Below are 16188 nucleotides of genomic sequence, written 5' to 3' on the forward strand. Positions count from 1 at the left end.
TTCTTTCTCTTTTTTCATTTTTAAAAAAACAACAGTCACACTTCTTCCGGAAACTCAACACTTTCAGACGTATTTTTCCTCTATTAATGTCTCATTTGAAGACAATTACATATTTAATCACAAAATGTTCCTACTTGACTATAATCCAACTGTCTTCTGTGCAGCTTCAGACATGTTCACATTCTTCCCGGTGGGAGACGGTCCAAGGTCACGTGTAGCTTCTGTAGTGTGAAGTGACACAATTTTGAGTTCAGGTTCTCTGGATGGTGTCCGTTCTTCCGTTAGCTTGGATTTGATAATAAGCGCTTTTTTAAAAATTTATTTATTTATTGTTGGCTGCGTTGGGTCTTCGTTGCTGCGCGCGGGCTTTCTCTAGTTCATTAGCTTGGATTTGATCAGGTTTAATTTCAACTCCTCACCATCCAGCTTATGGGATAAATGATCAGTGTAGCTTGTATCTACCTGCTAGAGTGAAGTGGAATCAAGATCAAACTAGAAAGGGGGAAGGACGTGTCCCTGAGCACATCGATTGCTGGTGCAGAATATACACCAGGCCTTGTTGAGCAAGCTTAGTAGGATGAATGACAGAAACGGTCTCATGGCATCTCTTTGCTGCCTCACTTAGCTGGACGTGTTTGGTCAGCCAATACGGCTGGTTCAGGTCCTGAGTCGGGGCTCCTTCAGAGAGGCCCCGAGGGAGGAGTTCCCTGTTGGCGCTGGTGGCGGCACTGTTGAAGGCAGGGGCGGGAGGGTTTGAGAGGTGCTGGTGAGCACATTTGATATGCGTGCTTGGTTCGGGAACTGCTGCAATATTGAACAGTCATAACTCTGTGGAACGGGCTGAGGCTTTTGTGACAGCACAGCTTCCTTAAAACTTTAATTAGGTCCTTAACAACTTCATTTGGGGTCTTGCATCCAATGCCAGAAATCTTGTCTTATCCTTGATTTGCTTGGGGGAATAGCCATGGCCGTAACACCTTAGGTTTTTGTTTGTTTTTCGAATTTTGTTAGGAGTATCCTCCTATGCCTCTAATTCTCAGTTAAATAAGGTATTGTTTCTGGCATAGCCGGGAGCCTTTCGTTAATCTTCCCTTGACCCTTTGCTGCATTTCAGACCAGTGTGCTTTACCATCCGAGGGCACCATCTTCATTTTTGTCTGCAGGATGAGGCAAAGGGACCATTGCACTCTGACCAGCTGGGGTCAGGTCATGTGGCCGGTCCACTGCAACCATGTAGATTGCGAGGGGATCAATTCCATTCTAATTCCCAGCACTGAATTACCTGGTGTTCCTGACAACTCCCTGTGTTGGAGTTTCCTGAGACCACTTCCAGGTTAGTGGTTGGCTAGGACTCAGGACTCAGCATACGGTCGTGCTTACAGCTAGATATATTACAGGGGAAGAGGCAAAGCACAGTCAGCAAAGGGAAAAGGCACATGGGACAAAGTCTGGAGGAAGCCAGGCCAGCTTCCAAGACTCCTGTCCCCGTGGAGTCACACAGACGTACTTAGTTCCTCCAGCATCGAATGTGACAATGTGGGAGAAATGTTGTCTCCCACGGAAGCTCATCACTGACTCAGTGGCCGGGATTTATTGAGGGCTGGGCGTGTAGGCATCCTCTGCCTGGCACGTACTAAAATTCCAAGCTCCTGGAAGGGAAGCAGGTGTTCAGCATAAACCAGATGATTTGCACAGATAGTTCAGGCCCATCGAGACACGCCTGTCAGGGAACAGTGGGGACACCCCCAAGTCAAGTTCCTGGATGCTAGCCAAGGGCCAACCTTGCACACAGGGCTTTCCGAGGACGTCTGAGGCTTCGTGAATTCTTCTCTGCACACTCCTGCATCACATCTCCACCTCTAGCTCAGAACGTTCTCCTGTACTCCAGGACCGCATTTTGACAGCCTTGGTTAACGTCTGCTAGGCTGGCCCTTTGGAACCTGAGGGTCAGTATATTCAGAACTGAAATAATCTTCACCCAGAGTGTTACTCACTTTCTTTTTCTGAGCTCAATGCCTCTGCCATTCACCAGTTCAATGAAGGCAGGAACGTCTGATCCCCTTCCCCTGTGGGGAGGTCAGGTGGCACTGGCTTGCTGAGGATGGTTCCAAGGGGTCAGAATGAACCTCCGCCTCATGGCTGTGAGTGCAGAGTCAAAGTTCAAGTACAAAATTGTGATCAATACACTGATAAGCCTCAGAGGTGGAGAACTGGGTTTAAATAGGGTGTCAGAACAGGAGGGATTGGAGAGACGGTCAAAAACCAGGAGGAATTAGTCCAGTCGATGAATGGGAGAGTGATCAGGAAAAATCCCTCCGACGGTGGCTGTTCCCATAGCTGGTTGGTTGCTTGCCTTGAGTTGGTGTATGTTTGACGGGGAGTCAAGCACTAAAGAAAGGGCTGAGAAGGGGATAAATAAGAACCCGGATTCCTGCCTCTTTCCTCACATCCAATTGAGCAGCCTGCATCCTTTGGAATCCTCATCGTCTCCTTCCCATTGTGTCAGGTCAATGAGGGCCGTGCTCGTGTCCCACGTCACCCCGTAAGTGGCGGCAACCCCCCTGCAGTCTCTCAGGGCAGTCCTCCCACAGGCTCATTTGGGTGCGTCCCATGTCCACATCCCCAGCTGTCTCCCTTACGTCCTCACTGTTCTCACAATAACATATAAGATCTTTATATTTTTGGCCTCTGCCTACCTTTCGCAACTTCATTTTCTACCATTTAGGGTGCCTCTTGGGGTCCTCACCTTGCCCTTCGCACTTCCAAGTTTGTGACCATGCTGTTCTCTCTTCCTGTGATGGCCTTTCTGGTTAACTCCGGTTTATCCTTCGACTCTCACCTCCAGCATCGCTTCTGCAAATGCTCCTCTTGTCCTGTCTCCAGGGCACAGCAGACACGAGGTCTGGGACCCGCACTACCTCTTAGGGGCCCATGAAAATGTTTTAATTTCTTTTAAAATCATCAAAATATATATGTATATGTAACTATGATGTAACCTGTATCACATTTATCATCATACCAACACAGCAGTAGAATATAATTTTGATATTTTTTATGGAGGAAGGGGCCAAGGTAAAAGTGCCGAGCATCATGTCATCCCCCATTTAGGAGCTTTGGCTACACTCTGTCTTCCCCTGAGAACCGTGAGCTTCTTGAAGTCATCCTCAGCCCCTAGCATGAGGCCAGGTACACAACAGGTCACTCTATGTATTTAATAAGTAATGGATAAAAGTTTGGGTATGTAGGTAGACGCTGGCTTACAAATAGCTTGTATCAGTACATTAAAAGTTGTTGGTAAGATTTTCTTTTGGAAATTCAGAATACATTTACCATGGAAATAATACCACACGTTTGTACTTTGAGGCAAGAGGAAAAGGCTTCTGTTCCAGGCCAGCCCACAAAAATTTACATTACTCAGAGAAATGTCTATTTAGGTCAAGAAAAATCTCAAACAATCTAACCCTACACCGAGATCAACTAGAGAAAGAAGAACAAAGAAAACCCAAAGTCAGTAAAAGGAAAGAAATCATAAAGATCAAAGCAGAAATAAATGAAATAGAAACAAAGAAAACAATAGCAAAGATCAATAAAACTAAAAGCTGGTTCTCTGAGAAGATAAACAAAATTGATAAACACTTAGCCAGACTCATCAAGAATAAAAAGGGAGAGAACACAAATCAATAAACTTAGAAATGAAAAACGAGAAATCACAACTGACACCACAGAAATACAAAGGATTATAAGAGACTACTACAAACACTTATATGCCAGTAAAATGGACAACCACGAAGAAATGGACAAATTCTTGGAAAGGTACAATTTTCCAAGACTGAACCAGGAAGAATTAGAAAATATAAACAGACCTATCACAAGTAATGAAATTGAAACTGTAATTAAAAATCTTGCAACAAACAAAAGTCCAGGACCAGATGGCTTCACAGGCGAATTCTATCAAACATTTAGAGAAGAGCTAACACCGATCCTGCTCAAACTCTTCCAAAACATTGCAGAGGGAGGAACACTCCCAAATTCATTCTACGAAACCACCATCACCCTGATACCAAAACCAGAAAAAGATATCATAAAAAAAGAAAAGTATTGACCAATATCACTGATGAACATAGAGGCAAAAATCCTGAACAAAATACTAGCAAACAGAATCCAACAACACATTAAAAGGGTCATACACCATGACCAAAGGGGATTTATCCCAGGGATGCAAGGATTCTTCAATATATGCAAATCAATCAATGGGATACACCACATTAACAAATTAAGGAATCAAAACCATATGATCATCTCAATTGATGCAGAAAAAGCTTTTGACAAAATCAACACCCATTTATGATAAAAACTTTCCAGAAAATGGGCATAGAGGGAAACTACCTCAACATAATATAGGCCATATATGACAAACCTACAGCAAACATCATACTCAATGGTGAAAAACTGAAAGCATTTCCACTAAGATAAGGAACAAGACAAGGATGTCTACTCTCGCCACTCTTATTCAACATAGTTTTGGAAGTCCTAGCCAGAGCAATCAGAGAAGAAAAAGAAATAAAAGGAATACAAATTGGAAAAGAAGAAGTAAAACTATCACTGTTTGCAGATGACATGATACTATACATAGAAAATGCTAAAGATGCCACATGAAAACTACTAGAACTAATCAATGAATTTGGTAAGGTTGCAGGATACAAAATTAATGCACAGGAATCCCTGGCATTCCTATACACCACCAACGAAAAATCAGAAAGAGAAATTAAGGAAACACTCCCACTTACCATTGCAACAAAAAGAATAAGATACCTAGGAATAAACCTGCCTTAGGAGGCTAAAGACTTGTACTCAGAAAGCTATAAAACACTGATGAGAGAAATCAAAGATGACATAAACAGATGGAGAAATACACCATGTTCTTAGATTGGAAGAATCAATATTGTGAAAATGACTATACTACCCAAAGTAATCTACAGGTTCAGTGCAATCCCTATCAAACTACCAATGGCATTCTTAACAGAATTAGAACAAAAAATTTTACAATTCGTATGGAAACAAAAAAGACCCCAAATAGCCAAAGCAATCTTGAGAAAGAAAAACAGAGTTGGAGGAATCAGGCTCCCTGACTTCAAACTATATCACAAAGCTACAGTAGTCAAGACAGTATGGTACTGTCACAAAAACAGAAATATAGATCAATGGTACAGGATAGAACGCCCAGAGATAAACCCATGCACATATGGTCACCTAATTTATGACAAAGGAGGAAAGAGCATACAATGGAGAAAAGACATCCTCTTCAATAAGTGGTGCTGGGAAAACTGGACAGCTGCATGTAAAAGAATGAAATTAGAACACTACCTAACACCATACATAAAAATAAACTCCAGATGGAATAAAGACCTAAATGGAAGACCAGACATTATAAAACTCTTAGAGGAAAACAGGAAAATCACTCTTTGACATAAACCACAGCAAGATCTTTTTTGACCCACCTCCTAGAGTAATGGAAATAAACACAAAACTAAACAAATGGGACCTAATTAAACTTCAAAGCTTTTGCACAGCAAAGGAACCATAAACAAGACAAAAAGACAATGCTCAGAATGGGAGAAAATATTTTCAAATGAAACAACAAAGGATTCATCTCCAAAATATACAAACAGGGCTTCCCTGGTGGCGCAGTGGTTGAGAGTCCGCCTGCCGATGCAGGGAACACGGGTTCAGTCCGGGAAGATCCCACGTGCCGCGGAGCGGCTGGGCCCGTGAGCCATGGCCGCTGAGCCTGCGCATCCGGAGCCGGTGCTCTGCAACGGGAGAGGCCACAGCAGTGAGAGGCCCACGTATCGCAAAAAAAAAATTAATAAATAAAATAAAATAAAATAAAATTGGGAGAAGACCTAAATAGACATTTCACCAAAGAAGACATACAGATGGCCAAGAGGCACATGAAAGGATGCTCAACGTCACTAATCATTAGAGAAATGCAAATCAAAACTACAGTGAGATATCATCTCACACCAGTCAGAATGGCCATCATCAAAAAATCTAGAAACAATAAATGCTGGAGAGGGTGTGGAGAAAAGTGAACCCTCCTGCACTGTTGTTGGGATGTAAATTGATACAACCACTATGAAAACAGTATGGCGGTTCCTTAAAAAACGAAAAATAGATCTACCATATGACCCAGCAATCCCACTACGGGGCATATACCCTGAGAAAACCATAATTCAAATAGAGACAGGTACCACAGTGTTCATTGCAGCACTGTTTACAATAGCTAGGACATGGAACTAACCTAAATGTCCATCGACAGATGAATGGATAAAGATGTGGCACATACATACAATGGAATATTACTCAGCCTTAGAAAGAAACGAAATTGAGTTATTTGTAGTGAGGTGGATGGACCTAGAGTCTGTCATACAGAGTGAAGACAGAAAGAGAAAAACAAATACCATATGCTAACGCATATGTATGGAATCTTAAAAAAAAAAAAAAGGTACTGCTGAACCTAGTGGCAGGGCAGGAATAAAGACGTAGACATAGAGAATGGACTTGAGGACATGGCGGGTGTGGGGGAAGCTGGGGCGAAGTGATAGTAGCATGGACATATATACACTACCAAATGTAAAATAGCTAGTGGGAAGCAGCAGCGTAGCACAGGGAGATCAGCTTGGTGCTTTGCGATGACCTAGAGGGGTGGGATAGGGAGGGTCGGAGGGAGGCTCAAGACGGAGGGGATATGGGGACATATGCATGCCTATGGCTGATTCACTTTGTTGTAAAGCAGAAGCTAACACAGTATTGTGAAGCAATTATACTCCAATAAAGATCTATTAAAAAAATATGTAGGGCTTGGTTTGCTCAAATTGTCTCAATCATGTTGTATCTTTTATGATCCAAACTCATGTACAAATAAGGAAATAAAGCAAGTTGTGGTCACCTGCCCCAGAAGGATTACACTTTGCCCTATGGGAATGGGAACCACTGATCTTTGCTAGTAGTCGTGCCCAAGTTCCCTGAGTTGATACAGGTAGTAAAAGAAGAGAGCCATCAGAGTTCTCCAGAACCTTATAGAGAACTGAAAGGATGATATCATTATCATTCCACTGTTTACACAGACAGCATTGTACCACCTTTTAGTTCTCATTTTAGACCCTGCCCCCTCTTATAATACAATTTCAAGTTTCAACTCAGCACACCCCCTTAGGGACCAAACAAAATTTAAAAATAAGAATCACTGAGAATGAAGTATCATCAAAGGATACAAATTTATATCCAACCAAAACAATGCCAGAAACACTTCCAGTAGTCATTAAGAAGGTCTTGGGAAATATGGCTGAAGTTGATCTGCAGCCAAAGAAGTCAGAATTTGAGTCTTATTCTGAGTCTTAAAGGCAAACACGCCTAAAAGAAAATACACAAACTTCAAAGATCATTTTGCAACAAAGTATCCAAATAAGAAAGCCAAAGGGAAGGAGAGACCTCAAATGTTGATTACAAAATGTATCCATTCCCAAACAATGGAGAGGTGGAGTCAAGATAATTCACTCCACCAATGAACTTTCAACTTTACAGTAACAGCCGCAGAACCTCTAGAAGCTGGATTGAAAAAAGCAGATTTTCATTTTCTGTCGGAAATTTGAGTGAAAATTAGTTAGCTTTATTTACAGTATTTCAGTTCATCTATCTTTTGGAAGCAGCAGTACAGAACGTGAATGCGAATTACACAATCTATTCCCAGCTCCCAGCATGCATACGGCAGGGCTGAATTTAGACCGTGGGAAAAGGGGGAGAATTCAAGTTAAGTGACTAAGAACAAACACCTCGATGATCTTCACCCACCGGAGCGTCCTCCTGATTTTATAGGTTGCCACCCCCTGGAGCTCTGCGGGAGACGCAGGTAAACTCAGTCACAGGAAGCTAGAGGCTGTTTAGCTCCAAGTTTTGTAGCCTGTAGAGGTGTAGCCTCTTGTTTTCCAGGAGCTTTACAGATAGTGTGGGGAGATGCCAGAGCAGTGCTACCCCATTGCCACTGAATTCCTAGTCTTCTCAGTGCCTTTGAGAAGACTTCTATTTAAAACTAGAGTAAAACACCCAAAATATGCCCTACCCACAGCTGGACGCCCAAACTAAAAGGCTTATCTGCCCCAGTTCTCCTCTTATCTGGCTGCTGTCTTCCCTCTAGCCTTTATTTATCTAACTCTACTCATCTTGGAAGGATCGACTTTTTTCAGGAAGTCATCTTTGTTTACTCTAATTGAAACTTCTCTCTCACTCAAATTTTCTCTCCCCCAGGCCTAGAGTAAGATTTTCAGAGGACTGTGGGTGTGAGGTTTTGATGCTCACCCATTATACTTCAAAGCAAAAACAACCCTAAAATATACAATATGTGTACAAAGTTTCTAACTTCTTCCTATAATTGTTACTGTTTTTATAAAGTTTTTCATTTAAAAATAATAAATTTGTTTTTGGCTGCATTGGGTCTTCGTTGCTGTGCGCGGGCTTTCTCTAGTTGCGGCAAGCGGGGGCTACTCTTCCTTGCGGTGCGCGGGCTTCTCATTGCGGTGGCTTCTCTTGTTGTGGAGCACGGGCTCTAGGCACGTGGGCTTTAGTAGTTGTGGCATACGGGCTCAGTCGTTGTGGCTCGTGGGCTCTAGAGCACAGGCTCTGTAGTTGTGGCGCACGGCCTTAGTTGCCCCGCGGCATGTGGGATCTTCCCGGACCAGGGCTCGAACCCGTGTCCCCTGCATTGGCAGGCGGATTCTTAACCACTGCGCCACCAGGGAAGCCCTGTAATTGTTATTTAGATGATTTTTTTAAAAAAAATCCAATTCTTTCAAACGCTGTTTTGGTACCCTTGATTTGATGGTACTCAGGGCAGTGCTAATGCTGTTTGTTGGATTAACCACCTGTTTCCTTCACCAGAAGGAATGCATTATGAGATTAGGGACTTTGGCTGGTTAATTACTGTATCTCTGAAGCCTAGAATAGCACGCATATATAATAGGTTCTCAGTATGTTCAACTAATGAGTAAAAGGGAAATCATCTAGCTGTGTTCAAATATTTTAAGAACTTCATGTGGCAGGTGTGTAAGTGGGGATACTGGGTTGGGTTTTCTTCTGTGCTTCTGAAGGCAAAGAACTACGTATGGGAACTATTGGGACTGAACATACAAATTTTCTGATATTTAGAGCTGGTCATTATTACCTCTAGATTAGAGTTAGAGTTGAACATTACCCTTGGCATCCTCATAAGGCAGTGACCTCTCCCCATCGGTGGAAGTACTCAGAGTCAGAGCAGCATCTGTCAGGGGATTCCTTCTTGCAGAAAGGAGTAGACAAAATAATCCCCCCGCCCCTGCAGCTATCCATGTCCTAATTCCTAGAACCTGTGACTGTGACCTTACATGGCAAAAGGGACTTCCTAGATGTGATTAAGATAAGGACCTTAAAATGGTGAGATGATCCTGGATTATTGGCAGGGGTTAGGGGTGCTCAATCCAATCACATGTGTCCTTCAAATCAGAAAACCTTTCCCGGCTGAGGTCAGAGTCAGAGGATGATGTGAAGAAGGGTCAGAGAGATGCAACGTTGCTGGCTTTAAAGAAGGAGAAAGGGGGCCACAAAACAGGTAATGCAGTTAGCCTCTAAAAGGTCAGAAAGGCCAGTAAAGATCTCTCCAGCAGTAGCCTCCAGAAATGAACATAGCCCTGCCCTCACTCTGATTTTTTTGTGACATGTGTTGAAGATTTGAATTCCATTGGAATTCTAAATGTACAGAACTGTAAGAAAATAAAGTCATGTGTTTTAATCCATCAGGTTTGTTGGAAAACGAATACAATGACCTTTAAGATTATTTTCCAGATCTGAGACTCCATAATGCTAACCTGTCGGAGGAGGGATTGGATTAGAACCAGGAAAACAATTCCCAAAGTGAGGGTTATTAAACATGGCGGTGATTTATTAAGCAGACTGTGAAATCCCCATCTCTAAAGAGCTTAAAGATGAGAATGGATGATTGTGACCTGTCTAGAACTCAGTCTACAGTTCCATCATCCAAGAGTCCAGGGGATGAGCTAGATGAATTCCTACTCTCTGGAGTCTATGAAAGGAGCCCAGTCTATGAAAAGAGGCAGGATTTCTGTAAGACTGGTGCAAATTGCCTTTAAATGGAAACAATTTCCCTTCTGAAAGCATTGGGGTATTAGGTGAAAATGTCCAAATTGAAGCAATTTAAAACCTCCATTTCCTATTTGGCATGAGTTATGAAATTTCATATGAACATATAGATACATAAACAATGTAGCCATTGATATTATGCCCAAACTGAGCCTGTCATTTGCTTTTGAGTGATGGAGCAAGACCGCGTATTTCCATCCAGGGATCTGTTACAATAGGAACCGTTTTGATTATATCTTAAATTTTAAAAAAACTCCCTCTTACCTTGGGGGAGTGCAGGCCTCTGAGTCTGCAAATCAGTTTGCATACAGCCAACACCCTCTTCGGGAATCTGTTCTGTCTTGCCCAACTAAGGTCCCCACAGAGAGGGAGAGAAGAGCTGCAGATTTCACTTAAAAGTTCCCCCAGTCTGCTCTTCTGGGTGCCTTAAGCAGTGACTGGAAGGTCCTGCTCTCTTTTTTTTTCTGATAGGAGGGAATTTTTCTTTTTCTTTTTAAAAAATTAATTAATATTTATTTTTGGCTGCGTTGGGTCTTCGTTGCTGCGCGCGCTTCCTCTAGTTGCGGCTAGCGGGGGCTACTCTTCGTTGCGGTGCACGGGCTTCTTATTGCGGTGGCTTCTCTTGTTGCGGAGCGCCAGCTCTAGGCGCGCTTCCGTAGTTGCGGCTCGCGGGCTCAGTAGTTGTGGCTCAGTGGGACTGCTGATAATTCCAGGAGTAGGTACTCAGCACTCTCTGAAAGTGATCAGTAGCGCTTTGACCATAGATTTCGCTCCTCTAAGGAGTCCGCTTCTCTTCCCTAATTGTGCCGCACGACTAAGTTCTTGTCTATGTCTGTTTGAAGGGAGGGTGGGAGGGTGGCTGGGCTGGGGGGGGACTGATGTCATAACTGCCTCCCTTGCACCGTCAGCATTTCTCATCTGTCCTTGTCTACCGACCATTTATTCTTGTAGAATCTAGTTTCCCATCAGCAATGATGAGGACACCTCACCTTGGAGCTGCTGCGTCACCGTTAGTATGGGCTGGATCGTGGCCTGCAAACGACCTTACACTCCCTAGCATTTGTAGACCTTGGACATTAACCCCACTTCTCCCAGGGGAAACTGCAGTCTTGTTTTAGGTCACCTGGTGACTTCTAGTCCAGTGTGCTTATACTTCAGGGCACTGTGGTCCAAGCCAGCTTCAAATAGGGCTCAAGCTAAACATTTCAGAGAGGGATCTAGCATGACTCAACCAAGACTCTCTGGAGTCTAAGTAGTCTGGGTTTGAATCCTGAGGGCCACTTTTGGCAACGTGACCTTGGGTAAGTTACTTAACCATGAGTTTACCCACAAAGTCACTGCTTCCAGACTTTGGCTTAACCCCTGGGAAAGGGAACCCCAAGAATAAATGCGGTAATTTTAATTTTTTACGCAATCCATCAGATGGGGCAGGGAAGGGTGGGCTACATGTAGCTCAGAGTGGTCAGAAATTAACTGAGATCCAGAAAGTTAAGAGGCGTGATATTTCCTGCACACCTGAGCGGACATTTGTACCGATACACCAGACACCTCGAGAACTTCCGTATCCCGCTATCCGCACGGCTATCAGCCTCGCCCGCCCACCAAACGTTCACCCCTTCTGGAGCCGGCTCAGTTTTCCAGGCCTTTCCCCTTCCTAGGCGTCTCCTGCGGGTTCCCAGTCCGAAGGCTGAACCCCCACGTCGCAGCCGTGGCCGGAGGCGCCCACAGCGGCGAGACTAGCGGTCCTCCGGCTCGTGGCCCGAGCACGGTCCGGCACCGAACCTCGGACCAGTAGAGGCCCTCGGGAAGCCCCCGCGCCAGGGTCGCGGATCGGCGCGTGGGTGGGCAAGAGGCCGGGGCGTGGGGGGTCAGTCCCGGCCACACCCCTCCCCGCCTCGCGCCGGCGCTCTGGCAACTGGGGCGGGGCTGGGGGGGGCAAAGGCGGGCCAGCACCGCCCTCGCACCGCCCCCGCACCGCCTACGTTGGGGGAGAGGGCGGTGCCGCGACAGGCGGGACGGCCGAGCGCGGACGGCGGCCGAGGAGTCCCAACCTCAAGCCCGGTGCGTGCGCGAGTGTGTGCGGGCGGGGCCGGGGCGCGCGCGCGTCCTGACAGGCTGGTGTCAGCGGCGGCGCGCCCCTCGGCGCGGCCGGAGCTCCAGCTCCAAGACAGAGTCCGCCCTCCTCGTCTGGGGGGGTTTTAACTGTTCAAAGCTGCACACGCTCCGGCCGTTCAAATTTCCAGAAGAGTCTTGATTGCTTGCTTTCTTTTTTTCACTTTGTTTTGAAATCTTGACCTGCAGCGTGTTATGTCCTGACTCTCGGACACGCTTTAGGCAACCAGGGCATGAAAAATGGAAATGGAAGCTTCCGTAAGTGAACTTGAATTTCTACCCCTGATGAAAACCTGTGACTGGCTCCCCCGTTGCATTTTTAGGTACAGTCTAAAACGCTTCCACGGTCTCCGGGTCCCCAGGGGCCCGGTCCAGCCCCACCCGGCGGGCCTCACTCCCTCCCCGCAAGCTCCGGGCACAGGGACCTTGTACAGTTCTTCAGCGAAAAGAGATCTCCGCTCAGCTGACACTTCTGCCTTGTTTCCCACGACTGAGATTCCTCCTCTTCCTCTCTGCCTACCTCATTCTCGTCCTTTAGATTTCAGATCAAATGCCACTCCCTCGGAAGGATTTCGCTGACCTCTCGAAACTTTATTTTCCTTGGCACTTAACAGTATATCATTTTTTAAAAAATGTTATCTTGTGTTTATTTGTTCAATGCTTATGTTTAGTAGACTGTAAAGTTCATGAAGGGACGACCATGGCTCTTTTGCCTTTTACTGTACTTTCAGAACCTCGCAGGAGGTGGGACATAGTGGATATTACCCAAATATGTATTGAAGGTACAAAAGAACTTTCCAAGCATGTGATTACAGACCTTTGATTCTGGGAACGTGCAAGGTTTGCAGTTTGCCCCGGAGGAGACAAGTTTCGAATCACGGCCTCTAAACTTTTTCCACGGTACCTTACTTTCATTGACAAATTTTTTTTCTTGCACTCCAAATATATGTATATTTATTTATTTACAAATTATAAAAGTGTAGTGCATGCTCATATATATTTATATATTATTATAAAGCACACACAACCAAACAGAAGCTTTTTAAAGCTAAGATAAAAATAATAGCTATAAATAAAAGTTCTAAAATTTTTTTCCTGCACTATGCTTTGGAGCCCACCATGCAGATAATTTGTGAGAAGAGGGCTGCCCTCTCTTGGTAGAGGGCAGCTAAAGACACTTGCTTTGCATGGCCCGAATTCCTCAGGCTTTCACAGGGTTACCGTTTTGTGACCTCTCGTATACTCAGCATTCCTGGTCTACACTATTTTCATTCAAGGAAAATATAAAGCGAGGCATTGTTTTAAGCCAGCACATTCTTTAAAATGCAGAGGTACTCGTATTATGCACTTATATTGGACCAGGAAACAATGAAACATACGCATGTATAAATGTCTCAAAACTGAGTGTCCATCTTTATAACACCATGGTCACTACTCTATAAACGGAAAAATAATTAATCTGTTCTCATGTTTCAAGGCTTACAGAATTTTCACCTTTGAAGGCAACTGAATTATATTATTTTAGGTTTCTTTCTTTTCTTTTTCTTTCTTTCTTTTTTTTTTTGGCAGCGCTGTGCATCTTGTGGGATCTTAGTTCCCCAACCAGGGCCCACAGCAGTGAAAGCCCGGAGTCCTAACCACTGGGCCGCCAAGGAAGTCCCATATTATTGTAGTTTTGATGGTGGGATATTCCCTACTGACTTTTATATTATATATATAATCTATCTATACTATATTATACATTTATAATATAATTATGTCATATTATAAACGTTTATACATTTATATATAAATAAAGTCTTATATACTTTAAGCCTTAAGAACTTCTAGGGTAAAAGCATAACAGATTTCTATTATACAGCATGTCTTTTGGACTTAAATAGTTCAGTGTTTGAACAAATTCTGAAATGCGTTTATGTACGGGTGAAATGGGGGAGACCAATCATAACATCGTCCTAGGAAAATATTACAGATCTATGTATGAGAATTTCCAGCAAAGTCAGCTACACCTTCTGAGAGAGATAGGAGTGAAACATGTAACATAAGTCAAAAGTGCAATTGTTCACTAATTGTTTACAATTTCCAGTTGTGTAGATAAATAATTCACTTAACCGTTATTTATTTCTCCAGAGCTATTTTTTGGTACTTGATCAACATATTCAATTTTACCTTTTCATTTCTACTTCTGCAAAAACGATTATGTTTTAGAATCTGTCTAAACTGCCCCTATTTTCAAGTTGCAGTCTGTTAGGGATATAAGTAAAGAGACAATGATCACAAGCAAATAAGAGTCCTGAGCCCTCACCCTGTCTACCAAATGACAAACTCACCAGCAAATATACACAAATGCCCACAAATGCCCAGGCAAGGTAGGGAAAGGAGGGAAGAAAGAGTAGAATTGCTTTAGATGTTCCACTGATTTTGAGGTTCTCACCTCCCATAGAATCTTCCTTCACAATTCACTGTATTTCTCTACTTCATTTCCATGACACGTGTCAGGCAGGAATATTACGCAGGCAGTGCACAATCCAACCACAGTTCCCCAAGGGTACCAATCTCCCAGAATTGCTATGTCAAAGCCCACATCCTAATCCAACACTCCCATCCCTCTGCCTATTCCAGTCACCAAAGGAATTCTTTTGGGGTATGTTGTTTTACTCGGGCTCTACGGCATATCGAGTTGCATGTTACCAGAGTTTCTGAAAATAGCAGCTCACTTATTAATTACACACGGGAAAAGGTGCCATTACGATGGAGAGAATTAGAGGACACTGTTTTAATTAGAAGATCAGTGTATCATCACCAACAGCTTGTGGAGCCCTAGCTGGGCCTCCTCCAGCCGCAGGCGGGCACCGCGACGGCTCTTCTCTCCCGGGGGCGTGGCCCACCCTGGGTGAAGGGACGGAACCGCGGTGGGTGCTGAGTGATGGTTCCGCGACCTGGTCGTGGGGCCTCCCTGGCTCGCTCCCCGGAGCTCCCGGCAGCCAACCTGTGACCCCATGCGCCGGCAGGAGGCGCGCCGCCGAGGCCCCCAGCGCACCGACTGCGCAGGCGCAGAGCCGGGCAGACCCGCGGCGCAGGGGAGGCCGGTGGGGCTGCTGCTCGCTGGCCGCGGCCCGTCCCGAAGAGCCGGGGCGCCCGGGGAGGCTGCCGGAGCAGCGGCCGCAGACCCATGGAGGAGCGTGCTGGACGCACGGGGGAAGCCGCCTCGCACGGGCTCTGAGGAAAAGCCGAGCTCGGCCGTTCCCGGCCTGGGTTTCCTCCTTTGTGACCCTGCCTCGCGGGGGCTGTGAGGGAGCAGCGTCGGCCGCGTGGCCGGTGCGCTTGAAGAAGAAGGTGAAGGGAAAAAGGCGTGGGCAGAGCGAGCGGCCGGCAGGCTGTGTCCTTGTGTCACCTCCCGTGGGAAAGCCGCCCGCGCCCTGGCGGCCGCTGCGCTGGGTGCTCGGGCGCCGGGTCCCTGCGGTCGTTGGTGGTGGGAGCCGGGCTGGGGACCCTGGGGACGGCCTTGCTTCCTGTGGAGACGGCTCACAACGTTCACATGACATTTCATCGCAGCCTTCAGTGTCGACGTTGGACTTGAGTGAAAGTTCATCTCGTCCAAATATTTATTGAATGACCATTCGAGAATTATTTTAAAAATCTGAATGCTTAGGCGAGCGCCTGGCACCCAAAAGGGTCACATTCCTCGTTTAATACCGTAACCTCACAAGGCCCTTTTTCTTCATCCGTAAGAGTGACTCCACCGCCCAAGGTTGCCCAAGGTCACAGGCCAGGGAGCTGCAGTGCTTGTTGAGATTTTTTTTTTTTTTAAGATTTAAAAAAAAAAAGTACAGTTGATTTAGTGCTGTGTTAATTTCTGCTGTACAGCAAAGTGATTCAGTTATACAT

At 45.1% G+C, this 16188-nt stretch overlaps 1 protein-coding gene across 1 annotated transcript in view; it reads left to right on the forward strand.

The window, feature by feature from the left end:
* The window catches only part of RNF6 (ring finger protein 6), a 58130-nt gene that overhangs the window by 16271 nt on the left and 25671 nt on the right, over window positions 1-16188 (forward strand). The window lies entirely within an intron of this gene.

This window comes from Orcinus orca, chromosome 18 (genome assembly GCF_937001465.1).
Source record: "Orcinus orca chromosome 18, mOrcOrc1.1, whole genome shotgun sequence".
Lineage (NCBI taxonomy): Eukaryota > Metazoa > Chordata > Mammalia > Artiodactyla > Delphinidae > Orcinus > Orcinus orca.